This window comes from Archocentrus centrarchus, chromosome 10, assembly GCF_007364275.1.
Source record: "Archocentrus centrarchus isolate MPI-CPG fArcCen1 chromosome 10, fArcCen1, whole genome shotgun sequence".
In the NCBI taxonomy this organism is placed as follows: domain Eukaryota; kingdom Metazoa; phylum Chordata; class Actinopteri; order Cichliformes; family Cichlidae; genus Archocentrus; species Archocentrus centrarchus.
This window is the reverse complement of record NC_044355.1, coordinates 33,649,423-33,677,301: the sequence shown is the minus strand read 5'-3', so window position 1 is coordinate 33,677,301 and position 27,879 is coordinate 33,649,423.

Here is a 27,879-nt window from a genome sequence, read left to right as displayed (position 1 = left end):
TTCTCCCATGAGTGCTGTTGCTATTTGAATCCAGGGTCAGCCCATTTTGAATAAATTCCTTCTTTCTGTACTGAAATATATTTAGGTTTTGATTTACCAAACTCTTTACATTTTTCTATTTTCTTTGGCTACTTTTTTTTTTTCATGTTTTGGCTCCTGTAATAACAAATATATCTTATCATCTTATCTTTGATTGACAGGAGTGCTGATAGGGGCAGCTGTGGCCTATAGCTGTCTCCACTGTGTTTGTGCTGTTGATGTCATTATAATGTCATTATCTGACATCAGCCCATCCGACCCAGACTGCACTCTTCATCACTGTGGTGTCAACATTACAGAGGAACATAGTAGATCGCTTTCATTTTTCAGGCATAGGACACAGGCTGTCTGAGCTTCACGGTGCAACAGCAGGTTCCATGTGTCCATATCCATGAAGTGTAGGCTCGATGCAGTGTGAAGAAAGGGAGAGAGAGATGGTGGTACGAGATGTGAGGCATTGAGGAGGCAGGCATTCAGTGTGTGTGTGTGTTGTCACTTGGTTTCTGTTTATCTGTGTTCTGCCCTGTGATAGACTGGTTACTCATACAGTTCAAATTGGGATAAAAATAAAGCAATGCTCACAATATTAAGGGAAAAATACACATAAAATGTGCAAAATGATAAAATGTCTTAATAGCGGTGCACTTCTAAAAAGTCTTGCTAACACTAGACTGGCCAAAATTTGACAGAAAAATTATGCGAAAGAGCGGTCCATAGAAATTCCCAATCTTAGCAAATATCAGTTGTTCTGTCTTCTCATTATTAGCATTCAGTATATTGCATATTGGTAAAAAATTCCTCCGTGAATCGCCACCTTATCGTGGTGGAGGGGTTTGTGTGTCCCAGTGATCCCAGGAGCTATGTTGTCTGGGGGCTTGTCCCCCTGGTAGGGTCTCCCATGGCAAACTGGTCCTGGGTGAGGGTCCAGACAAAGAGCGGTTCAGAAGACCCTTATGAGTGAAAAAAACAAGGGAACAGTTTACCCTGCCCGGGATAGGGTTACCGGGGCCCCACCCTGGAGCCAGGCCTGGGGAGGGAGCTCGAGGGAGAGCGTCTGGTGGCCAGGCATTAGCCCGTGGTGCTTGGCCGGGCGCAGCCCGAAGAGGTTACATGGGCCCGCCCTCCTGCAGGCCCACCACCCGCAGGAGGTGTCGTAGGGGTCGGGTGCAGTGTGTGTCGGGCGGTGGCCGAGGGCGGAGGCCCTGGCGGACCGATCCCCGGCTATCGAAACTGGCTGTTGGGACATGGAATGTCACCTCTCTGGTGGGGAAGGAGCCTGAGCTAGTGCGTGAGGTTGAGAGATACCAGCTAGATATAGTTGGGCTCACCTCAACGCATGGCCTGGGCTCTGGAACCAGTCTCCTGGAGAAGGGCTGGACTCTGTTCCAGTCTGGAGTTGCCCTCGGTGAGAGGCGGCGAGCTGGGGTGGGTATTCTTGTATCCCCCCGGCTTGCTGCCTGTACGTCGGAGTTTTCACCGGTGGACGAGAGGGTAGTTTCCCTGCGCCTTCGGGCTGGGGAACGGGTCCTGACTGTTGTTTGCGCTTATGCGCCGAATGACAGTTCAGGGTACCCACCGTTTTTGGAGTTGCTGGGTGGGGTGCTGGAGAGTGCTCCATCTGGTGACTCCATAGTCTTGCTGGGAGACTTCAACGCTCACGTGGGCAATGACAGTGAGACCTGGAGGGGCGTGATTGGGAGGAACGGCCTGCCCGATCTGAACCCGAATGGTGTTTTGTTATTGGACTTCTGTGCAAACCACAGTTTGTCCATAACAAACACCGTGTTCGAACACAAGGATGTCCATAAGTGCACATGGCACCAGGACACCCTAGGTCGCAGGTCGATGATCGATTTTGTAATCATATCATCAGATCTGCGGCCGTATGTTCTGGACACTCGGGTGAAGAGAGGAGCTGAGCTGTCAACTGATCACCACCTGGTGGTGAGTTGGATCAGGTGGTGGGGGAAGATGCTGGACAGACCTGGCACACCTAAACGTATTGTGAGGGTGCGCTGGGAACGCCTGGCAGAAGCCCCAGTCCGGGAGATCTTCAACTCCCACCTCCGGCAAAACTTCGACAGCATTCCGAGGGAGGCTGAGGACATTGAGTCCGAATGGACCATGTTCCGCACCTCCATTGTTGAGGCTGCTGCTCAGAGCTGTGGCTGCAAGGTGGTTGGTGCCTGTCGTGGTGGTAACCCCCGAACCAGATGGTGGTCACCGGAGGTGAAGGGAGCCATCAAGCTGAAGAAAGAGTCTTATCGGGCTTGGTTAGCCTGTGGGACTCCGGAGGCAGCTGACAGGTATCGACAGGCCAAGCAGAATGCAGCTCGGGTAGTGGCCAAAGCAAAAACTCGAGTGTGGGAGGAGTTCGGAGAGGCTATGGAAAAAGACTTTCGGACGGCATCGAAGCGATTCTGGCAAACCGTCAGGCGACTCAGGAGGGGAAAGCAGTGCTTCACTCACACTGTTTATAGTGCGGGGGGGGGGGTGCTGCTGACTTCAACTGAGGCTATAGTCGGACGGTGGAAGGAATACTTCGAGGACCTTCTGAATCCCACTGACACGCCTTCTGTAGTGGAAGCAGAGTCTGGGGATGAGGGGGATGACTTGACCATCACTGGGGGTGAGGTCACTGAGGTAGTTAAACAACTCCTTGGTGGCAGAGCCCCTGGGGTGGACGAGATTCGCCCTGAGTTCCTGAAGGCTCTGGATGTTGTAGGACTGTCTTGGTTGACACGCCTCTGCAACATCGCGTGGAGATCTGGGGCAGTGCCATTGGATTGGCAGACCGGGGTGGTGGTCCCCATCTTTAAGAAGGGAGACCGGAGGGTGTGCTCCAACTTTCGGGGTATCACACTACTCAGCCTCCCCGGTAAGGTCTATGCCAGGGTGCTGGAAAGGAGGGTGCGTCCGTTAGTTGAACCTCGGATTCAGGAGGAACAATGCGGTTTTCGTCCTGGTCGTGGAACGCTGGACCAGCTCTTTATCCTCTCAAGGATATTCGAGTGTGCGTGGGAGTTTGCCCAACCAGTCTACATGTGCTTTGTGGACTTGGAGAAGGCATTCGACCGTGTTCCTCGGGGTGTTCTTTGGGAGGTTCTGTGGGAGTATGGGGTGTCTGGCCCATTGTTGCGGGCCATTCAGTCCTTGTACAACCACAGTGAGAGCTTGGTCCGTATAGCCGGTGATAAGTCGGATTTGTTTCCTGTGGGTGTTGGACTCCGTCAGGGCTGCCCTTTGTCACCGATTCTGTTCATAATTTTTATGGACAGAATTTCTAGGCGTAGCCAGGTGGCGGAAGGCTTCTTCCTTGGTGGCCTCAGAGTCTCATCTCTGCTTTTTGCAGATGATGCGGTTCTGTTGGCTTCATCAGGGGGGGGCCTCCAGCTCGCAGTGGAACGGTTCGCAGCCGAGTGTGAAGCGGCTGGCATGAGAATCAGCACCTCTAAGTCTGAGGCGATGGTCCTCAGCCGGAAAAGGGTGGAGTGCCATCTCCGGCTCAGGAACGAGTTCTTGCCTCAAGTGGAGGAGTTTAAGTATCTCGGGGTCTTGTTCACGAGTGATGGGAGAAGGGAACGGGAGATCGACAGGCGGATCGGGGCTGCTTCTACAGTGATGCGGACGCTGCACCGGTCCGTCGTGGTGAAGAGGGAGCTTAGCGTAAAAGCGAAGCTCTCGATTTACCGGTCGATCTACGTTCCTACCCTCACCTATGGTCACGAGCTTTGGGTAGTGACCGAAAGAATAAGATCGCGAATACAAGCGGCAGAAATTAGTTTCCTTCGAAGGGTGGCTGGCCTTTCCCTTAGAGATAAGGTGAGGAGTGCGGCCATCCGGGAGGGGCTCAGAGTAGAGCCGCTGCTCCTCCACATCGAAAGGAGCCAGTTGAGGTGGCTCGGGCATCTGATTAGGATGCCTCCTGGCCGCCTCCTGGGTGAGGTGTTCCGGGCATGTCCCACCGGGAAGAGGCCCCGTGGTAGACCCAGGACACGCTGGAGAGATTATGTATCTCGGCTGGCCTGGGAACGCCTTGGGGTCCCTCCGGATGAGCTGGAGGAGGTGGCTGGGGAGAGGGAAGCCTGGGCTTCTCTGCTTAGGCTTCTGCCCCCGCGACCCGGCCCCGGATAAGCGGAAGAAAATGGATGGATGGATGGATGGTAAACTTGGAGGCAGTTGACTCAAACACATGTGGACGTCCCAGTTTCAGTAAACATGTCTTCATAATGCTGATGTTGACAAATTTGACCTAATGTGAAACTAAAATTATAAAAGACATTTGTCATACATTTTTATTTCATGTTCAGTTTTTATTTCAGTTAACTGTAATGTTTTTCATGCGTAGTTTTAGTTTTGAGTTTGCAATAATAACCTTATTTTATATTAGGCTAGCGTTTGCATTTAGTTAGATATTTAATTTAATGGACTTGCTCATCAGTTCATGGACTTGTTATTTTGAATTCAGCACTACAGCCTGAATAAAGGTTTGTTTTTTTTTGTTACATCTGCCTGCCTGGTGAGTCTGCATTTGGTCCACACCTACCAACATATGACACACATGTGAAGGGCAGAATGGAGAACTACATGCTGCATTTGTAGCTTTACGCCACACTTTGGAAGAGAGCAGAGAAAGATCAGCATGTGGCTGATGGAGAGCACAGAGAGCAATGAGAAGTCACTAGGTGGTAAGTGACATCCATGCCTCATGTTTTCAATGGGAAAACAATCTCTATGCTAGCTAATACCTCCCTGCCGAGACGGCACAATGAGAGAATGTTGTTGAAGCAGGGGTAAGCAGTGTGACCCCGATGTCTTTGCAGTGAGCAAACTACATCAGTGGTACCAAATGCCTCTCCATCTGGATCATGCAGAGAGTGGTAGAAGGTAAGCAAAGCAGCAATAAGTGAAATAATTACATCTTGTGAACAAATTAAATCTTCTGTGTATCAACTCCCTCTACACACACAGCACATATACAGCAGCAGGATCTCACTGTGCTGTCTGGGAAGATGTTTGTGCTTCGGCTTGCTATCATTAGCTGGTAACTTAGCATTCCACCATTTCATCAAAATGCAATCACTTGGAAAAAATAAAGGAAAAAAAAATCCAGTGGCCTAAATGCAGGCTCCAGAAACCAATGGATGAAGGTGGCTACACTCGTCTGTCAGTCTGTATATACTCTGGGTTTGTTTGCCATGCAGCTGTTAATAACATGTACAGTGCTGTGAAAAAATATTGACCCCCTTCCTGATTTCTCTCTCTTTTTCTTTTACACATATTTATTAAATTTACATGTTTCAAATTGTAAAACTAATTTTACAACTCGAGTAAAAATAAGGTGCAGTTTTTAAATTGTTTCATTTATTCCAAGAAAAAAGTTATCTAAACCCAGCTGCTCTGTGAGAAAAAGTAATCCCCCCCCCCCATGTTAAATCCTGAGTTAACTGTGATTAACCACATTTTTTTTTTAAACTAAGTTCAATTTCTTGAGCGACACGCTGACCTGATCACTGCCAGACCTGCTGAATTGAGAAACCACTTAAATAGAAGCTGTCTGACAAAGTAAAGCAGTCTAAAAGATCTCATTAAGCAACACATCATTCCACAACCTAAAGAAACTCAAGAGCAAAATGAGAAACAAAGTCATCTATTAGTCTGGAAAGGGTTACAAAACCATTTCGAAGGCTTTGGGACTCCAGTGAACCACTTTGAGAACAATTATTCACAAATGGAGCAAACTTGAAACATTGGTGACTACCAATTTACCCCAACAACGCACTGACAACTCATCCAGGAGGTCACAAAACAGCATATGAAGAACTGCAGCCCTCACTTGCCTTAGTTAAGGCTGAACACATAGGCTCAGCTCACATTTGCCAATTTGTCATCATCCAGTTTGGCAGTGGTACTGTGATGGTCTGGGGCCACTTTGCTGCTTCAGGACCTGAACAACTTGCTCTGAATTCTGCTCTCTACAAGAAAATCCTGAAGGAGAATGAAGCTCAAGCACGTTTGGTTTATGTGGCAGGACAATGATCTGAAACATACCAACAAGTCCACCTCTGAATGTCTCAAAAAACAAACAAACAAACAAAGTGGCCTCATCAAAGCACAGACTTAAATCCCATTGAGATGCTTTAGTGCAGTGGTGGGCAAACTACGGCCCGAGGGCCACACCCGGCCCATTAGTCTTTTTAATCCGGCCCGCTGAAGATTGGTACAGAATTGCCCAAATCAAATCATATCATAGTTATGACTGATGTCAAGGATTCTGAGAAGTACTACAACAAAAATAACATCAGAATTTGATGCACTGCCACCCCCCCCCCCCCCCCCCCCCCAAAAAAAAAAAACACTGTTCCCACTAAAAGTAAATGTAAGTATTAACACTGTAATGCCTTTTTTGTATTTGTTTGATATGTATGCATCTGGTGCTGGCCCAGCCTGTCTGTCAAATTTCAAAAAGCCAATGTGGCACCAAAACAAAAAAGTTTGCCCACCCCTGCTTTAGCGTGTCCTTAAACAGGCCGTTTGCACTCAAAAACCTTCTAGTGTGGAAGAATTAAAATGCCAAGAAGAGTGGAAATCATGATTTTAAAAACTGCATTGTGTATTGTTGTGTCCACTATCAAAATTTGTTTGATTTCAAACACGTAAGTGTAACAGACAGGACACTTCCCTGAGTGAGGCCTGTGATTGCAGGCCCTTTATTATTATTTATTATCCTTTTATTATTGACTGGAGTGCCGTGCTCCCATTCACGTATCTATTTTTAAATTGAAACCACATAAGATAGAGCAACAATTCTTTTTGCATATAAAACCAGAGGATTTACACTTACATATCATGCCCAGAGCGCTGTATCCTTCCTCTAACGGGTTCACAGAAATCACGTAAAAAGCGCAAACCAACAACACATTATAATCCAAGCATTTTATTGACCTGATTAGCAGCTAACAGCACTTCCTATGTTGGAATATCTGTCATCATGTTGTCACCATGAACTATCACGTGGTTTCATGCCAGCCACTAACTGCGACAACAGGAAGTGATGTAATTTTTGCCAGGAAACTGACTTCTTTTCTCCAAGACCTTGCACATCTCCATTGGCACTATTGAAAAGTAATTTTTGACTTTGTGCCTTCCTGTATAACTTCCTGGGACCCTTTGAACTTTGATTACACTATTGGAAATAGTTTATTTTGACGCACATGCTGTCTTTTTGCAAATTTTGCACAATAGGCATTTTTTTCATTTTTCCTACAGTTTATAAAATTAATGTATCTTAAAAATAAAGCTATGAACAGAGAATGAATTGTCTGTGGTTTGAACGGCCTCTGTGCAACTTTTTCTCATTTGCAATTTTGAAAGATACAACTATGGCATTTATGTATCTAGAAAAATATGAAAAAACGATTTTCTGTTTCTTTGTGGGTCACTTTTTAGTTACTTTCTTTAGTTACTATGGACTTCTTTCATACATATTATTAAACTTTGGGATATAAAGATTGTATTATGTATAGCAAGATGAAATATTCCCAAAAAAATGGCACTACTGCATGTAAAAATGCAAAGATAAGGTCTAGCGGACTTGTTCAGTGGTGGGTAATAACAGGGTACTGGACATGTGCCTAAACACTTTCTTTAACACCTGTTTGAGCCTTGCTGCAACAGCGACAGGTTCAGAAAATCTTTACCACCTTGTACCACAGTACCTGCAGATTTAAGCTCCTGTATCATATTTAGATTTTATTCATTGAACTCTTGATTTTTAATTTTCCAGAAAAAGCTCCAGCTCCTAGTATAATTGTTGAACTTTATAAGCAATTTTTTGTTTGATATTGTATTCATTTCATGTTTTTACTGCTATAACACAGTTATGTCAACTCTGGGGAGCGATGAAATATTTCCTGTCATATTTTATCTTATGTATTTTTCATATGTAGGAGTGGAGTATTGTAATACATAGCATGTGTACCAAAGATTAGGGAGTGATGACATTAAGCTACATACAGTATCTACTGGCAAATATACAGAACATGCACGCCCACACACACTTACAGTAGCTTTCAGAGCACAGACACAGTCAACAGACGATTTATGTACATGGCCTTTTTGTTGCATTGTAGCAGAGGCAGCAGAATCAGGCAGAAACATCCCCTCTGATCCTAATCCACCATTACCATAATGAAAACCCATTTAATCGAATAAGAGAAGGCTCTTCCTAAAAGGATCATGCATGGATGACAGATTAATAAAGAAATAGATAAACAGAAGAATGGGGGGGGGGGGGGGGGGGGGCATACAATACAAACCAGAATAAATTGTTGGACTTATCTGGGTCAGGTGGAATCAGTGTAAATGAGATATGGGTGCTGCTGATCAGTTTAGAGGGGAACTTTAAAAGATTTATGGATCACAGATTAGAATTGTTTGGAGACATGTCTTGATATGAGTAAACTGCACTCTGTAACATCCCAATCTCCAGTGACTGCAGAAGCATAATATCACCAGTAATGTCAGCCAGAAGATTATGAATTGTTTTTTTACATAGTCCATATTCACAGTCTGTCTCCCCCTTTAATAGGTCTGGGTTTTTTTTCTGTCTGGATTTCTGGTGCTCTTTGTCTCTCTTTGATGGAAATTACAAGATTTATGTTTTTGATAAGTGACTTTTGATGTTTGAATCCAGTTTAAATAAACACAGTTTGGTTTCCCCCGTCATCTGATGAAGAGGCCATGCCAGTGACTGTGTTTGTGGTGAATGGTTGTGGATAACTGATGAATCCTGACCACCTCCTGCACCTTTTCCTGAACCTTCAGCTGAAAACATTTTCTAACATCTATTTTAGCTCAGCTGCCACAAGGACAGATGCAGAAAATCTTTATACCTCCCCACATTGATTTTAAACTCTTTATTGTAAAATATTTAGATTTTGATTTATTCAATCCCTTCTTGATTGCTGTAACAAAGCAATTTGCCAACTTTTGGACTGAATAAGGTATTTCCTTGTCTTGTTTATAAATAATTTATTAAACTGTGTTTCTTATTTTTAAGCCGATTTTAAAATGTTGTCAATGACCAGTTCTGTCTGTTTAACAGTGAGTGATCTGGTTTTTAACACCTTTATTTGACCCATTATTATCCAAAAATATCTGTTTTTAACTTTTTTGTAGTCTTCTTCTTCTTTTGGCTGCACCCTTTAACGCGTTAATTTCGATTAATTAATTACGGGGAAATTAACGCGTTAAAAATTTTAACGCATTTTAATCGCACTTTGCACCGTGGAACGTTTCTCAGTGCACGAGTTCCAGGCATACAGATTATATCGACGCACAATGTCCAAATTAGGGGCCGCATCCTGCGAAGGACCCGGCCCACGTCTTTCGCAGCCCACGAACACCACAAAGGCCGGAAGTGAGCGGCTAGCCTTCATATCAGCTGCCGTCACCTCTGCGTAGCTCATGTCGCCTAGCAACCGTGAGTGCGAAGCACAGCTGTGTAAAAGCAGCTGTTAAACGGAGAACGAACTTTTTCTCCTTTTTGTGGTTTAATTTTAAGTCTTTAATTCAAAATAAGCTGTTAAAACAAGCATAACACATTTCAACATCAAGGAATACAGCTGAGAGAATGATTAATTTCCAACTATAACAAGTGAGACATTAATGTTGAATAAAACTATCCAGTTATGATGCTTAACTTTAATTTCAGGAGTTTGCTTATCACAGGAGCACTTCCACCCTTCATTGGTCTGTGTAGTAGACTGGTGGGAAAATAAACAAAATTTTGAAGTTTAAGCTTATGTATATTGATTCATTCATCAACTAAACTTAAATTAATATTTATCATGTCAAATATTGAAATGCGATTAAAATGCGATTAATTTCGATTAATTAATTACAAAACTTGTAATTAATTCGATTAATTTTTTTAATCGAGTCCCACCCCTAATATATATATATATATATATATATATATATATATATATATAAAACAGTCTCACTCAGTCTCTGGCCTCCATCTTACAATACCCACCATAAGCTGCCATCTGCTAATGTCTTTGCCCTGCATACAGGATACAAACCCATACAAAGGCACATCCTGGCCTGACTACTGCTGGCCTGACTTTCACTAAACACCAACTTCCTGCTTACTTTCCCACTATGGCTTTCTAATCAGTCGTTCATTCTCTTACATTCTTCTCTCTGTGCTCTCTGCCTGTCTTCTTATGTTCTTCTTCTTCAGTTTAAATGGAGTGGATTGAGCAGATATAAGTCATTAGGTTGATTAGGGGAGGTGTCAGGAATTTAATCTAAAAACATAAAAACGATAATTTTCACAATAAAAAGGATGAACATAATAAAAGTTTTAATTTAATGCATGCAAAATCAAGCCAGGAATAGAGGAAGAGTGTGCTGAATCTTTGACGATGAGAAATCCTCAATGTGGGGTGGTCAGACCCAGCCCCTCCATCAAGCTCCACATAGCCTACATAGGGTATACCTAGGCCATTCGCTGCAGTGATTTTTAAGCACTCAAAGTGGAATGAGTGCTCTCATCCTTCCCTGATTTAATGTGTTTTTGAAAAAGATCTCTGCACCACCCTTCCAGTCTTGCATTCTCCGACTGCATACTCAACCAAGCAATCAACCAAACAATCATCTGCAATGCGGAGGAACTGGGTATCTTACCATCTTGTACTTGTTTGGTTTGTGGACACTTCCTGGCTCTGCCCCTACACAAACTCTGAAACAACGGTCTTGAAGGACAACTTTGTCATCAGGTACTGCACTTGGAGATTGTTTCACCACAGAGCTCAATATCTGCGAAAATGCATGGGAGTACTCTGGCTGCTTCCAGTTGTAAAAAGACTGCAAAAGCTGGGTGACGCTACACTCTTCCCCAAAGACATTTCTAAGGTCAAAAAAATTTGTCGCCGCTAAATTCCCTACCTGTCCCAGCGGCCTCTCTTTCAGTGAAATTCAGTTCAACAGTCCAGTCCAAGGATACTATGAAGATAGTCTTTTGGTTGGAACACAGCTGAATCCTGCCCTTTGTGGTTAGAGATAGTGCTGAAATCCTGTACACAGGTCTGAACATGTCTCATTCAACAGGAAGCACCGGCATCTTCTGGAACATCTATGCCTCTTGCAGATTCCCGATCTAACAACAGGCTGGCGTCTCAGACTCCACCACTGATAGACCCCACCTGCAATCTTCACCACTGCTGTTTTTCCTCAAAAACCAACAAACCAACAAACAAAAAAGCTACTCTATTGCCAAAAATCAGTGTCTGATTTGCTGCACCTCACTCTCGGTATCAACATTGTGTAGCTTGGGAAATGAGTTGTTAGACAGCACACAATAACAGGGGTTCTTGCAGCACTTTAATGGCACATAAAGATAAAAAGAGTAAAAAGCAAAAAATAAATAAATAAAAAAACAGAGAAAAGTTACAGCAGTTGGTCTGACTCCACACATAAACAAACAGAGGAACAAATTAATGCTGAGCCAAACCCATCAAATGATAATAAAATGCCTACAGGCGCTCACATTTCACAGCAGTTTCTCACGTCTCATTTGGACACTGACAACTTGCCAAAAACTGGCGACTAACACCAAGAGCAGCAAACGTATACACCCTCTTGTTAAAATACTGCCAGATAACTTCTTTTAAGTATTGACACAAGAATATTTCAACACATTATCGGCATATTTACCAAGTACTTTAAAAAACAGTCCTCCATGGATCTCCAGCTTGTTGCAGACCAAACACAACCCCACTGTAAAACAAATGTAACAGAAACCGCAGACCAAGACACACTTGGCAAAATCTTAAAGGTATAACCAATGTTTTTCACGATGCTGACACCTTGTGACAGAAGTTTATAAAATTAGATAAACCTCCACCCGTACGTTTGTACCTTCCAACAACAAATGTCACATTCAAAATGAACATTGACAAAGAACATGTTTACGGGCACCCCAGTATCCCAAGAGGAAAACATATTTAGCACAGATGAAAAACTCCATTATGAAATTAAGTTATAGGTTTTTAACCACCCGGCTACATAATTATCAATTTATTTGAAAATTAATAACTTAAAAATTTCACTAAATTACATCTTTGCCATTAACTAAATTGAATAATAATGAATTTTTGTGACTTCAGAATTGACAAAATGTAACTGATTAAAATGAGACAAAAGGTTCAAAAGATTATTTAAATCCTTGGCTGTGGGAACATTTTCAGGAACACGTGGAACAGGACCAATGAAAAAGACTGTACTACATTTAGCCCTGTAATATGCGATTCCCTGCGTCTTCATACATTTTTGGCACGTCTCTGCATGTACATTAATCTGACATACTATTTGCAGAGTAAGTACATTGCACCTCTATAAAGTGATGCATCTCCTTTTCTTGGACTTAGTTTGGACAGATTGTGAGTTAGCCTTGCTAACAGCCCTTGATTGCAACAACTAGTGTATAATAATAGTGGCAGTGGGCCCATTATATTGTTAAGAGGCAATGTAATGTACCACAAGACAATAACAGCAGTAGAGCCAGGTTAATCAACAGAAGAAAATACAGAAAAGGTGCCAATAAATATAGCAAGTGCCAGGAATAACCATTTAGACGTCGCTAACAGTCGTGGGCTATTTAACTGCAATAAGTGTAATTATTTTCTCAGTTAATATGTCTTACCATATTACCATGGTAATCCCCAATTACTGGCACAAGCTGTGCTTTATGTGAGACACACACAACAAATACACACAAGGAGGTGAGGTGTGCTATTTTTTCATGGTTGTGTGGAGAGGAGAACCAATTAGTGAGCATCCAGATGCTGTTTAGCTAATCCCTGCTCTGGAGGGAGCATAAATCACACACATGCCTGCAAAGATCTTGTAAAGAAGGTTCGGGATGTATACAAAATGCATAGCCATTCAAACAGATGCCATTGCATGTGTAGCGGTGCATTCCACCCCCCTCCCTAATTACAGATGCCTTGCTCAAGTCTTAATTGGCCTGTTCACAATTTCAAGTTTTCACTCTTCCCCAGTCCTCCAACTTAGGGCTGAGTACACCAACGGACTTATTTCCATAAAGTGTGATCAGTGTTGGAGCATTGTGCGTTGACCAGCGAGGCCCCCTGGTAATCACAGAAAGTGAGGCTTTGTATAAAAATGTGTCATTTCACAGCAGAAAGATCAAGTGGAACAGATGTTATGTTAATCCAGTCTGCCTGTCAGTTAGCGTGATTGACAGGGTGCCCATCATTATAAACAGAGGGCTCACTTATTATAGTTTCAAATGCTAAAAACAATGAAATAAGAAGGATGAGGGAGCATGAGGAAAAAGTCAGTCCAACTGGATGAGGGCGTCAGTGATCATGTTTGATAATGCTGTCGGCCTTTGTTCTCAGCCTCCAGCACTGAAAAAATCTCTGTGCCACGGCACTCCTGCCACCGAACACCTCTTAGAATCACCGGTGAATACAGTTCTAAAAAGCAGAAGTCAAAGTGACATCAACTCATTTTATTAGATAAAAATCACTTTCTCTGTCAGCAGTGTAGCTACAATGAAAAGAGCAATTCCTTTTTTGTGTGTTTCTGCAAATCAAGGAGCTTTATTGACTATTGCAGTTTAAATATTATGGCTAGCATACCTAAACTTCAGGTTATTATTAACGTTTGTGTCTCCCATCTTGCTGAAAGAGAAATTTGAGAGTGCCCTTGAGGTGCAGAGGGATGGTGCACACACTGGCATGGCTTTATTGAAGAAACACTTTATGTAAAGCAGCAATATGAACAATAATGTCAAATTTTGCTTTTGAATTTTATTCGACTTTTTACTTCAAGATACATCTCAGAACACCGCTCTATCACACAGCCCTGATAAGTTCTGCACATTAATACAATGAATTAAACAGGGTGGGATACAGAGAGGACCCTCAGTAAAGTATGTTAAATATTTTTGACTGTAAACTATTTTTCCAAGTTTCAGTTCAGCAGTAACCATTCACATTAGTCACATCAAAGCACTTCATACAGTTATTACAGGAAGTCATTTCTGGTGGCTAGAGTCTACTTTGGCTCTGGTCAGGCATGATGGGTCTATCCTGGTCCAGCTTTGTGTTGTAACAGTCAGCAATGTTCAGTAAAGACAGCTTCACCTCCTTATAACCTGTGCTATCAGGAAGTAATACCCCCGGAGCAGGTTCTTCTTCAGGGGACAGACTGCTCTGTAATTCAAGGTTTTACTGGTTGGAATGCAAGTTAAGTTTCCATTGCCTTGTAAAGATTTCTCATTTCCTAAAGAAAGTTCTTGTGCAGTACAGAATTTATTATGAAGGTTGTTTCTTTTTTTTCCCAGACAGATTATGCGTGTAACCATGTTGTAGTGACAGTAATTATTTTGTAATCCGTCAGAATGACAGACAGCTGTGGCACTCATCAGTGCTCCTAAAACTCTATAAATGACTGTCAACATAAACCCTGATTGCAATGTATGTGGGATCCTTCTGTCTCTTCCTCTCAAACATTTACTAAGGTTTGACTGACGGGACATTTGAAATGCCAATATTTAATTTGTGAGGCAAAATGCTTCATTAGAAGACATGTTTGATGGAAAGAGTCTGTCAGACTGTGAGACCCTGAAGAAAGATCCAATGTAAAGTGAAATGTACTGCTGCATTCTGGGTATTCTAAAAACAAGAGGAAGTTAGTTATCATCATTTGCATCATTTAGCTGATTACCAGGACAGTCAGCCTTTGGAACAGCAGCAATGTATACTCAGCATGAGCCAAAAAACATAAGTGTTTTCAAAATCATATCTCAGTCAAATAAAACTATTTTTAGGTTCAGCATCACTTATACTTCCTGAGGATGACCTTACATCTGCTGCATGGGTCAGTATTATTCTCCAAATCCAACAAAGATGAACAAAAAGAGGACCACAATCCATTTATGTTGCCATCATTATTATTTTTTATGTTACTCTTAATAGTGAGTCAACACAATCTCCAAATATATAAAAACATAGGCTTGTTTTCGAGATGCATCCTCAGTCTTGTATTTGTCACGTTCCCCTGTCTTGTCATCAGTAATTGTTGTCAGCTGTGCTCCCACCTATTTGCCTGGTCCTCGTCATCCTGTGTGTATTTATTGTCTCAGTTTCCCCTTTGTGCTTTGTCATGTTTTCCCACCTCTTGTGTGGTTTCTGTGTGGAATGCTTTACTTATTCCCGGCTGATGTTCAGCTTGTTGTTATGTCTTGGAAAACTTCTGCTCTAAAGACAGTTAAAAGTCTAATCCAGCTTCTCGAGTCCTGCGCTGGGGTTCTAATTCTGCCTGCCACACAGCGGCACCCTGACAGTAGCCGTTTTTATCGATATTTTATCCATGGTGTGAATGGCCTGTTTCTAGTGATGGTATAATGACGCCTCGTGAATGTGTCGAATCTTTCTGGCCAACTGATTCACTAAATCCTGATCACACGGAGCCCCGTTTAACACTCAGGAGTGCTGACATCTGCTGGTCATTTGATGTACAGCATTCCTGCTGTTCTGCTACATGTGGGCTGCTGAATGTTCTAACATAATCATACATTTCTTATGACAAATTCCCCTTTTAAGTTATTGTAAAACCAGATGTAACAAATCTGTCCTGATCGTAGTATGTCAATAAAGTAACATTGGTGGTATATCAGAGTATCAAGAGACCAGCTATAGTAGACCAATAAAGTGTAATAATGATAATAATAATGATAATATTATAATAAAATGTGTTGTGTATTGACAATGTGTGGTGTGTGTCTGCAGAAAAACAGTTTTATAAAGTGCTTGTGCAACTGGATGGGGGTGGGGTGCATTATTGATTTTTATTTAGGAATAAAAGCTTCCTGACGGTGTCGGGGCTCAGGCAATTCCTTCCTCTTTGATACCACCTCCCCAGCCTTAGAGAACACTCTCTCTCACAAGGGACCGAAGAGGCAGGGGTACACAGAAACTGTAGTATCAATTTGTACAGGTGAGGGTACAGATGTTTTTGAGTATGCCAATATACAAGTGGATCCTGTTGTCGTGGAAGGTTCTGTTATGCACTTCCACAATGGCACCTGCTTCAGCATTGGATACTCCACACCTCTGGGTTACTGCACGGTCCAGCAGGTGCCACAGGTTCCTAGCACCTAGAAAAGAGTGCATACCAGTATTGTAGCAGTCAAATATATAGATCACATATGAACACATACCTGAGCTGGATGCTGATGCTGTTGAAGCCCCTGGTGCAGCAGCATCACATGTGGCAGATGGATGGTCTCTTGCATTTGATGAGCACGTTCCATTTTCAGTCGTTTCACTGCCTCATTGACTTTCAAAGTGCTGTGAAATCCCAGGTCTTTAAACCTGGGGCCCAGCAGTGTTGCCAGCATCATCACACTCACAGACTCTAAATTTGCCATGTGCTCTCTGAGGCGACGGATTAGATGGTCAGCTAAGGGTCAGTTTGTAAATGTGAGATCTCACAGTGGACTGCATGGTGGAGCATCTTCATGAGCGGTATGACCTTGGAAAATAACACACGTTTCTCCTCAGACAGTTCCACTGTGGCCTGGTGAAAAGGACCTAACACCTTTGACATTTCCGTGATTGTTTCGTTTTCCTGTGAACTGAGTGGGAGAAGGTCTGTGTGAAGAGAAGCTAGGGCTGCAGCCACAACTTCATGCTGTTCAAAGAGGCGCTGTAGCATTAATAAGGTGCTATTCCATCTAGTATCTACTTCTATCAGCAATTTATGTTGTGGTCTGCCCACTGACTCCTGCATTTGGCATAAACGTTCTTTTGCTGTAGTGCTGGTCCGGAAGTATGTCACAATCTTCCGTGATTTTTCTCGTAGGTCAACCAGTATGGGGACTTGGTCAAAAGATTTGCGCACTATTAAATTGAGGGCATGGGCAACACAGATGCTGTGTCTGACCTGCAGCATCCTTGCACTGGCTTTCATGTTTGCTGCAGCATCTGTGACCAAGCAGCTCACCTTACCCTTGATCCCGCACTCTTCCATGATCTTATCCTTTGCTTGGGCAAGGTTGTCAGCTGTATGACAAGATGGAAAATGTTCTACACCTAGCATGACTGTATTTAAAGTGTCTTCCTCTGTAATGTAGTGGTAAGTGAGACACAGATATGCCTCCATATTCATTGATGTCCACATGTCTGCTGTAACACTTCTCAACCTCTTCCTTTGCTTTCTCCTTTGCTTTGGTAAATCTGTCCTCTACCATAGCCTTTAAAGCCTGGAAAAGAAAACAAAAGTGCATGATAGTATATATACTATTACTGCTTAAATATTTTTAATTGTAAGACCATCAGCATACTCAATATGCAGCACATACCTGTCTTGATGGGAGAGTGTAGGCTGCATCAAGGACATGTATGAGGTTCCTAAATCCCTCATCTTCCACAACTGGGAACGGCTGTGAATGTTTTACAATCATGTTGACAAGAGCCTCATCCACATTATGTTTCCAAGGACCTACACAAAATTATGTTAGCATTGGACAGGCTGTTGTTTTTCAGCCACAGAAAGTAGTATTGTGTTAAGAGAAATGAGGTCTATATTACCTGGCCTGGTTTGTGGCAGTTGTTCATTCTCATGGATTGCACGGTAGTGCCACAACATACATGTTGTGTTGTTGCTGTATGGTAGCTCTCTCAGGCACAGCTGGCATCTCACTTTAAAATATAAAATTGTTAGGTGAATGTTTGCACATACAAGATATAGGGCATTTATATCATATATGTAAACATATATGTATCTTGGGGATGTTTTTAATGTACGCGTGTTGTACACACACACACACACATACACACACACACACACACACACACACACACACACACACACACACACACACACACACCTGTTCATATAATTTATACATCTTATCTATCCATACTCCATGTGATTGATTTCAGCAGATGTACAGTATTTTTTTTTACCTTCTTGGAAGAAATCATGGCAAAATGCTCCCAAACTGATGATGTCCTCCTCCTTTTTGGTGGCTCCATATTCTCAGCAAAGCAGTGCTTCGATCTCCTGCACGTAACGATCCTCAGACTCACCTCAGATGACTGAGTACACTTCCTGTGTTTCCCGCAGCTTTTCAAACAACTTGAATCGCATAAGGAGGCAGTCATGTGATTTCAGTAAACGGGGCCTTGTTTGTGTTTTGTCACATGATATTCTGACAAAAGATACGGACCTCGAAACAGGCTTCGTTTGGACACGCCCCTTTTGCTTGACACATGCCTCGGGGCTTCGGTAACACAACGTAACATCACTACATCCCACAGGTCACCTATTGGATTGAGATGTTTACTGGAGAGGTCATCTGAGTACAGAGTCATGTTCAAGAAAGCAGTTTGAGATGATCTGAGCCTGTTATCCTGCTGGAATCAGCCATCAGGTGGTGGTCACACTGTGGTCATTAAAGGATAGACATGGTCAGCAACAATGCAGAGGTAGGCTGTTGCATTTAAACAACACCCAAAGTGTGTCAACAAAATATCCCCAACTCCATTAAACCACCAGCAGCAGCTTGAATTGCTGATACCTGGCAGGATTGATCCACTTTTTTCATGTTTAAATTCTGACCATCCAAACATGGCAGCAGAAATTGAGACTCATCAGACCAGGCAATGTTTTTTCAATCTTTTATTGTCCAATTTTGGTGAATCAGTCCTGTTCTTAGCTGAATGGCACCTAGTGTGGTCTTCTGCTGCTGTAGACCACCTGCTTTAAGGTTTGATGTGTTGTATTCAGAGACACTGTTCTGCACACCTTGGTTGTAATGAGTTATTTGAATCACAGTTGCCTTCCTGTTAGCTCAGTCTGGCTGCTCTCCCTTCACCTCTGGCATCAACAAAGAATTTTTATGTACAGATCTGCTGTTCACTGAATATTTTCTTTTTCTCTGCAGCGTGGTGCTGTGCTAGTTAGAACTGTCACCTAAAATCAAGAAGCTTTTAGGTTCTCTCTGGGTATTCTGGCTTTTTTCCACAGTCCAAAGGTATGCTCCTGAGTTAATTGGTGATTCTAAACTGGCCACAGGTGTAAGTGTGAATGGTTATCTGTCTCTGTGGTGAAAGCTGGGATAGGCTTCAGGTCCCTGAAGAGCCTGAATTGGATAAGCCATTTAGAAACTGCATCAATGGTTTATTAGATTTTTTTGATTGTAATACTGTCTCAACACTGCTCCATAATCCTCCATACTGGACGTCTTTAGCTGAGGTGAGAGGCGGTGACTATGAAGGCAGAACATCACATTATTTTCATTAAAATGAAGCCCTTGTGCACTATGATTTGAGGACAGCGTCATCCTAGAAGAGACCACTCATATCATGATAGAAGTATTTCATCACAGGGTAAAGGTGATCACTTTGAACAAGTTCAAGTTCATTTGCGGTGATCCTTCCCTTTAAGGGGAACCAGACATTCCAGAAGTGGATCTCCTCCCTGTAGGTGTCTATGGCTTAGGTTCATCTTGTAATTTGTCACCCCTCTGTATGTTTTGATGTTTCAAAAGAAAGAAAACATCAGTTCAACAGTAAAAGCAGAAACCAACTGTGGCTTTGTTTGCAAACGAAAAAGCAACTGAGGCACTTTGGTGACTGGAGAACAGAAATGTGCTCTCTACAGCTTGTTTTAAAAGAAATGATGGCAGCTCAAAGTAGAGAGCAAACACACACTTACATTATCAGTCTGTCCATTGTCAAGACTCCCCAGAGCCCTCTTCTTGGTCTGGGGTACATCATTTCATTTAACCATTTAAATAATCCCCTGGATGCATCAGCGACATTGCATCATCCACATTACCACCCGAGCAAAGACAGCAGTGTTTGTGTGCACATGTATGGATATATGAAGATTTATCTGTGAATGTCTGTCTGAATGGAAATGCATGTGCATACATTTGTATTAGTTTGTGTGTGTATAAGGTTTACTCAGGGAACCTCTTCCTTGTGGTGATGGGCTCAGTACTTCATTTCTTATTTATCAACACGTGCAAGGATGAAGTATTGAGCAGAACTCCAGATGCACACACAGGGCCATTGTTGTTTGTTTTTTTTGGCATATGGGAGGGGCCACTGAGGAGAGAGACAGCTGCAGTGGAGTACAGGGTGTCTAGAACAAATGGATGGTAATAAACTCTCCGGTAACACTTTGGATTGGGAGTGCTGGCTCACTTACATTGATGCCTGGAACAGTTAGACTGACTGGGACAAAGTAGTTACGAGGGAATTACTGAGGGAACACACATACACAAGCGACAGTAAAATGGAGCACAACATTGGCAGATTCACTAAGACAGTTTGTTAAAGTGTTGCTGTAGTTTGAGTTGCTAAAGATGCCTCAGAGGGAGAATGACGATCTGCTGTACTGAATATATGTTCCACTTTTCACGTGGAGATGTTTGAATATTGGTGGTTCCAAGGTGTGGTGGTCGGGTAGTGTGTTAGTGTGTGACAGTGTGTTTTGTCTTTTTACGCAGTAGCTGGCAGGAGGAGGGTGGGGCTGAGCTGAGGTGGATACCTACCAAGAAACGAAGTGTGTATAAGTGTAAAAAAGAAAACACAATAACAGGTTACTGTGACATACACACCTCTCTGTTGCTGTGTTTTGGGACTGACTGATAGCTTTAGTGCAACACTAGGAAAGGAGGACTTACAGGGAAGCTTCATTAATTTATCCTTGCTGTTCTCACAGCAGTGTTATTTCAGTTTAAAGAGGCATGGATGTTAAACTACAGCTTCATCAAGCCAGAGAAAAATAATTTTGTCCTGTTAAGTATTTCTGAGATTACTACAATTCAGAGAATGACAGGTCCAGGCCTTTGTGTTCTGCTAGCCCTAGGTCCATGACACATTTTATTGTAGGGAGTTTGCACAAGAAGCCAGACCCTGGCATGGCAAGCAGAAAATTCATAAATTCTTTATTTTATGTTCCAGTGAGTTCTGTTTTAATCCGTGACTAAACAAAATGAACATTATTCTAGATACTTCTCATCGTTTCATTTCTACCTAGAATCAGATTTTACTTCACATTACTTCACTTAACCTTAATTAAAAAAAAACTAAAAAAAACAGCAACACTATTAACTTTATATTTTACCTGAAAAGATATTTTCAAACTGACTGTAAACATTATTTTAAGGTGGTGCAACAGCATGTAGACATAATTCATGGCCCATACATTACCAAAGACATAAGTGACAAGTGGGAAACAATCGGGAACCAGAATATAAAGACCAGTGAGAGATTGTTCCAATTTCCTGGCAAAGAATGCAAGGGAATCGCCACCTTATGATGGGGTGGTTCTGTGTCCCAGTGAACCATCTGCTCGTTGTCAGTACATCAGTGTGTTCACAGGTGGACAAGAGGGTTTCTCCCTGCGCCTTCAGGTCAGGAAACGGGACGTGAGTGTTGTTTATGTTCATGTGCCAAATGACAGTTCAGAGTACCCAGCCTTCTTGGAGTTGCTGGATGTGGTGCTTGAGAGTTCTCCATCTAGTCACGTGGTGGTCATACTTAAAGGGCCAAGTGGGCATCAAGAGTGAGACCTGAAGGGGCATGACTGGGCGGAATGGCCTGCCTGCTCTGAACCAAAGTGGTGCTCTGCTATTGGACTTCTGTGCAAACCACAGTTTGTCCATAACAAACACCATGTTCATAAGGATGTCCTTAAGTGCACACCCTAGGTCGGAGGTCGATGATGGATTTTGTAATCATATCATCAGATCTGAGGCTGTATGTTCTGGATGCTCAGGTGAAGAGAAGAGCTGAGCTGTTAACTGAATACTACTGGGTGGTGAGTTGGATCAGGTGGTGGGGGAGGGTGTTGGACAGACCTGGTGCATCTATTGAGGGTGTGCTGGGAACACCTCACAGAAGATCCAGTCTGCTAGAGCTTCAATTCCCACCTCCTGCACAGCTTCAACAGCATTCGGGGGGAGGTTGAGGACATTGAGTCAGAATGGATCATGTTCTGCACCTCAAGTTTTGAGGTTGCTGCTCAGAGCTGCAGCTGCATGGTGGTTAATGCCTGTCATGGTGGTAATCCCCAGACCAGATGGTGGACTCTGGAGGTGAAGGGAGCCATCAAGGATGCCTTCTGTAGTGGAAGCAGAGTCTGTGGACGCCAAGGTTGACTTGCCCATCACTGGGGTTGAGATCATTGAGTTAATAAAACAACTCACTGGTGGCAGAGCCCCTGGGGTGGATGAGTTGTCAAGGATATTTGAGTGTGCATGGAATTTTTCCATGAAATTTTGCTCATTTAGTCTGCCTTCTCCAAGTCCACAAAACACATGCATTCAACCGCATCCCTTGGGTTATCCTGTGGGGGGTCATGGGGGAGTATGGGGTGTCTGGCCTTTTACGGCCCCTGTACAATGGCAGCAAGAGCTTGGTCCACATTTCCAGCAATAAGTCAGACTTGTTTCCGGTGGGTGCTGGACTCCGCCAGGGTTGCTCTTTGTCACTGATTCTGTTCCTTCTGTTTCATCCTGAATTTCTAGGCGTACCCAAGTGGCCACAGAAAAAGAATCAGAATAATCACAGAATCATCTCTGCTTTTGTGAATGATGCGGTCCCGTTGACTTCATCAGGTGGTGGCCTCCAGCTCACACTGGAACGGTTCACAGCTGAGTGCAAAGCGGCACGTAAGAGAACTAGCCCCTCTAAGTCTGAGGCCATGCTCCTCAGATGGAAAAGGGTCAGGGACAAGTTGTTGCCCCAAGTGGAAGAGCATCTTGGGGTCTTGTTCATGTGTGAGGGGGAATGCAAGCAGGAGTGGCTGCAGTGATGCGGATCCTGCACCAGTTCATCGTGGTAAAAAGAGAGCTGAGTTTAAAAGTGAAACTGCCGATTAATGGTCATTCTATGCCCCCACTCTCACCTATGGTCAAGAGTTTTGGGTAGTGACCAAAAGAACGGGATCATCTAACTAGGATCCCTCCTGGACATCTCTTGGGTGAGTTGTTCTGGGCATATCCTACTGGGAGGAAGCCCTGGGACAGACCCAGAACATGCTGGAGAGATAATCTCTCGGCTGGCTGGCCTGGGAATTCCTCAGTGTCCCCCTGGATAAGTTGGAGGAGATGGGAGTTCTGGGTTTCTCTGCTTAGACTGCTGCTCCTGTGACCTGGCCCTGGATAAACAGAAAAAAATGGATGAAGTTAGAGGAAAAAATCAAGAAAATAATTTGCCCAGGTCTAGGATGTGAGGGGAAAAATGTGTCCTAATCAGTGTACAGTCATTATATCATATACAATGATGTGTCAGAGAATACAATGAATGGTAGCAAGATACCTCAAGTCACCAGAGGTTGCAGAGATGATTTATGATTTATCCAGTTTATCCTCTGCTACTCTGTGTACAATCACACAGCCAGAGTAAATAAGAAGATGGCCAAGGTTCAAACCAGATTCCTGAAACTGAAAATCACTGCACTGAAACTCACTCAGCTGGGTTGGATGGTCTTGAACAAGCGACATTCTTGTCTAAGCTTTCTCCAAAAATTGATTTAATTGAAGTTTGTGAACAAAGAACCTGAAAGAAAGAGGCAGAATTTTTCTAATCTACACACAAAAACCACCTTTTGGAGACAGAGTGATATTAAGTTATCTCATATATACATCTGTCTCTACGAACACATTGTTTACACATTGTTAGGCGACACTTCTCATTCACCTCCAAAAGTTAGTGTTATATTAAAGGTTGACCATGGTGAGAGTGGTGAAAAGTAAAGCACTGAAAAGGCCCAAAAGTCTCTGCATGTCATCAATTTGGTATTTCATGATACCCGGCTGAGAAGCAGAACACACACCAAAAAAACAGACTGACAGCATTAGCATTAAAAGCTGCATCTTTCATTGAAGGTTTGACCTTTCGCCAAAAACACTCACTGATTCTTCAGAATGAATATAAACTCTCCAGCTCATTTTTTTTAAAGTCTTAAAATTAATTTGAAGTGTTCAGAGAAGTCTTTTTTTTTTTTTGTATATTTATATTATTTTCAGCACATTACATGCTGTGCTCTGACCTCCTCCATCCTTCACCATCCCGAGGTTTGTGGATTCTGAAACATGTGGGCGACTGATGTGCTCCCAGCGTGGCCCAGGGTGTGTGTTAGGGCTGTGGTAGGTTCAGGGGTGTAGGTGGAAGATATTACACAGCCACTCTCTTCAGGGGCTTTCTGCCCTACTGAACCCAAATGGAGGAAAGCCAGGCAGTGCTGTACTCAGTCTCTCTCTCTCTCTCTCCACTACTGTCAACCTCTGTCCTCCAGCAAAATATAGAGCGACCTTTGCACTAGTGCGGGGGTGGGATGAATGAAAATAAGGTTTGAGTTCTGGCCTTATTTCTCATTCTGCCTGCACTCTTTTCATTCATTGTTTGATTACTTTTTTCATGACTTAAAAGCGTCACAAAAAGCATAAATATTTGTATTTTTTTCCGAGTCATACATACAGGGTCAGCAGCCTTCCCACTGATCCCACTGATCCCACTGATGCCAAGCTAAGACTGTCAGTTCTCTCCAATATGGTTTCATTGACTATAGTAACTACAACAGGACACAGAGAGACAGATGGTTAAAAAGTATGTTGGTCTCGTGCTCCAAAAATTCATTTTGACTGTGCAGAGTGCAACATGTAACCACAGTCAGTATGAGTGAGCATTTTATGAGAGTGTGGTTTACTGTCCTAAGAAACAAGCAATGTGCTTTACTTCTTAGTCATCTGGGACCTTTCTGTGGAGAGAGTTTGTCGTCCCAAACTGTTGATTTGAACTTGGCTGTACGTGTGGATTTGAGTGTGCTTCTTTATCCCTGATGGACTGTGATTGACTGCCGATCTGTTCAGGGTGTACTCCACCTCTTACACTATGGCAGCTGGAATAATCTCCATACTGATTTATGAATGGCTTGAAATGCGGCAGTTACAAATTAAACGCTAATCAAACATCTTATTATTATTGTACAAATTGACCCCTGCTCAGTCTAAACACTGGGTCATTTTTTTTTTTTTTAAAGCCTGTCATGTCTGGCAGTTTTCGCAATCGGAATATAATCCGAATGCTCTGGTGTACCAAACATATTTTTTCTTTTCCAAGCGTAGCTCTGTAAGTTTTCCAATAGGCTATTCTTGTTAATGTTTGTATTTTAATTTTATTTTATTTATTTACACCAGGCCTGACAGGTAGAAAGGAAACGGTAGGAAAAAAGAGTGAGGAAGAGAAAAACAAAAAGAAAGAGGAAAAAAAAACAAAGGGGAAAAAAGAATAATCAAAGAATGATACATACATACATACACACACACACACACACGCACATATACAAATCACATATACAAAGCTTTAATATAAAATGCAAACTTCTTATTGGCCTAGTTACATTAATGAAATTAAAAATGGACAAAAAACTAATCAAAGAATTTAGAAAGGAATAAAATACAGTGTAGTTTTATTTAATTGGAGAACAGCTGAACAGGTAAAAGAAAAAAAAAAAAGGTTTATATCCACAGATTAATTACTGTAAGCTAATCTAATGTGGCTTTGACCTTCCCAGTCTGGAAGAACTTATCCCGTTCCCTGACCCTGTTCACATGTACATGGCTAGCTTGGGAAATGTGGCTCTTTCTGTGTTTTGGCCTGTCGTACACACAGAAATAACATTTTAGGTCACAAAAAAATGGAGCGTTTGAAAAATTCCTCCGAATATGAAGATTTTCAGAAACTGCATTTATGTGGACAAAGAAAACAAAGAGATAATCATGCAGTCAAAGCTGCACATCTTTATCTCCTTTTTGATATCAAACTGGGCACAGTGTTATTGTTTAAGCTCCAAATTGGCCAACATTCCAGTCCAGTTAGGGTTACTTCACCACAGCAAGCTACATTGTTTTAGGAGGTTTCAAATGAACAGACATATTTTTTAAACTTCAAGCAGAATTCCCTCCAACAGACCTAAAACTGGATAGCAGTCCATAAATAGCAATGATCAGTCTGAATGTGCAGTGTGTGTGTGTGTGTATGTGTGTGTGTGCAACTGTTTGAGAATTTGGTGTACATCACTGAAGAGCTTATTCCTAGGGTGTCAGATATTACTGTTGTGTCAAACTGCAGACATCTTACAGATATGGTGTTCTGTGGATACATTATTTCACACTTGGTGTCATATTTAAAAACACTGGCTTGTTTTTTCAATGTTTTCTTTCTTTATGGTTAGGCTAACTGTAATAGGGGAGTGCCATCTAAAGTGGACACTGACAATTTTTAGGATGTCCAAAAGCTCTCTGATGCATCAGGACACCTTGTGCATATCTCTGTGATCGTAGACTGATACGGCATCATTCTTTTTCCTCAGTGAAGATATGAAATATTCACATTCAGATAATCTGGTTAAAATTCAAACATCCCTAAAGGATATTTCATGAACCCATGAGCCAATAAACTCAACTGAATGGTCAAAGTTGCAAAATTAATATTTAGAGCCTATTATGTGTATTTGTATGTTTTCCATACATAGTGCAGAATTCTTAATGTAACATATTCTAAAGATTGATAAAAGCATGTTTTACTGAGGTTTGCAGCATGTAATTTCTTGGCAAGTGCGTTTAATTTAACCCTGAAAAAAGGAGAATCCCAATGCAAGACACGTAAGGATGATTATTACAGTCATGCTGATGGGTTTGCAGTGTTCACCATTTTAGTCATATTTCTACTCACAGATTGCATCATCATGGAAATATTAACAAATCCTGTAGCATCATGTGGCATGCCTTGAGGCGACTGTTTGTTGTGGCGTTATATAAATAAAATTGAATTGAATTGAAGTGAAAATTGAATGCAGAAAAAACAAACCATAATGGGCCCATTTAGGCACATGGCACAGTAACTGCTTATGTGCTATGTTGGGTGATAACCATGTTATGGGACACATGGGGAGTGCAGTGTAGTGCTTAATGAGCAGTCACGGTGTGAGTGAAGTCACAACCTCTGTTCAGGCTGTAAAATGTGGGCTGTTGTCAGTAATAAAGCTCACCTGACTGAGGGTAAGGTCTTTGTGCTTCTAAGGGCTCATGATTTAACACAGGGCAACAACGATACACCTGAAGCTGATTTGTGAGTCTTATCTGGAACAGGGAGTCATGCTGGTCATGCTAGGGAAGCACAGCTAAGCTAACTGCATGTCATGTAGGCTTATAGTACGCTGCAAACATAGAAGAAATAGGGCACTCTCTTCAGCTGAAAAAGGACTCACCGTGGCATTTGGTGGCATGATTTGATAGTAAGTCACAAAGCTGGGAAGAATACTGTGAGATTCTACATCATTTTTTTTTTTCATGGCTAATGGTGTTGCTGAAGTGGAGAAGAAACAACTTTTAATTTGTGTTAGTCCCCAGTCATACACGCTGAGGAGGAATCTGCTGAGCGCTGATAAACCAGGAGATATCTCATATGATGAACTGGTTACATTGCTGAAAAACAATTTTCCCCCAAAACCAAATGAAATAATGCAGAGGTGGAAATTTCACTCGAGATGTTGACAACCTGAAGACAGCTTAGACATTACAGCTTACGCATGAATGTAACTTTGGAAATAATCAAACTGATGCTGAGAGATTGTTTGATCTGTGGAATAAATGACAGAATACAGTGGATGTCGCTGTTAGAGGACAGATTTTTATTTATCTATTTACAGTGCCCCCGAGTATGCACAAGCCATCAAAGTAGCGAATAAAAATACTGGGGACTTGCCTGGCATGAG